This window comes from Megascapheus bottae, chromosome 29 (genome assembly GCF_031878675.1).
Source record: "Megascapheus bottae isolate mThoBot1 chromosome 29, mThoBot2.hap1, whole genome shotgun sequence".
NCBI lineage: Eukaryota > Metazoa > Chordata > Mammalia > Rodentia > Geomyidae > Megascapheus > Megascapheus bottae.
In genome coordinates, this window is record NC_143537.1 from 9,272,228 (window position 1) to 9,273,413 (window position 1,186).

Sequence of the window (1,186 nt, forward strand, 5' to 3'; positions counted from 1 at the left end):
TCTTCCTCCTCATTAAATCTGTTATTGTTTTTGGTCTCATTCTTGTAGGCCATAGAGACAGAGGAGTTGATACTGGTGTTGCAGTTTTCCACATCAAAAGGACACCCTCCCTCTGCTGCCTACTGTCTCTAACTGGGCCAGGCCTCCTGCTCAATAATCCATCATATTAAGAATTTATCAGGGGGCCAAGAGTTTGGACTACTGGTAGAGTGCTGACCTAACATGCAGGAAGACCCGGGTTCAATTCCTCAGTACCATACACATAGACAAGCCAGAAGTGCTGCTGTGGTTCAAACCCTGAATTCAAGCCCCAGGACTAGGTAAAAAACTATTAGAGGGCCCGGAGTGAAGCCTAGGGGTAGAGTGCTTGTCATGCATGCTTGCATGCATGCATGCATGCTTCCAGTCATTGGTACCACATACACAAAAAGAGCCAGAAGTAGTGCTATTGCTCAGGTGGTGAGAACGCTCAAGGACAGTACCCAGGCCCTGAGGGCAAGCCCCAGACCAGGCAAAATAAACAGAAAAGAGCAAAAAAGAATTCCTCCGCCCTGGGAAGGTGGCTTAGTGGTGCACTGCTTGCCTACCATGCCTGAAGCCCTGGTTCCAAGACTATTGGGATCACTGCTACCATACCATACTGCATATGAAGTGAAAGAAGCCAGGCAGAGAACAACAGAGCCCATTTGCTGTGTCCATATATACAAACGGAATGTTTGAGCTCTAAATTAACAATGGGTAGCTTGGTAATTATTAGAAGCTAGGAGAGCTAGGGAGGAGGGAGAGTAGAGGAGAAACAGGGAGGCTGCATGATGGAGGAATAAATGCAGAGTTCTACAGTGCCATGATGCTACAGTTCACCAAAAGGCAAGTGTTACTAGCTGTGCACTGGTGGCTCCTGCCTGCAATCCTAGCTACTCAGTTGGAGGCTGAAGTCTGAGGATCGAGGGTCAAAGGCAGTCCAGACAAGAAAATGCTTCCGATTCTCCTTTCCAATTCACCACCAGAAAACTGGAAGTGGAGCTGTGGCTCAAAGTGGGAGAGCCCTAGCCTTGAGCAAATAAGCTCAGGGAAAGTGCCCTCATCCCAAGATCAAACCCCACAACTGACCACACCAGAAGAATACCAATGACCTATTACCATTACATAATAATCACCTGGTGTATATTTCATGAAGACAGAACAC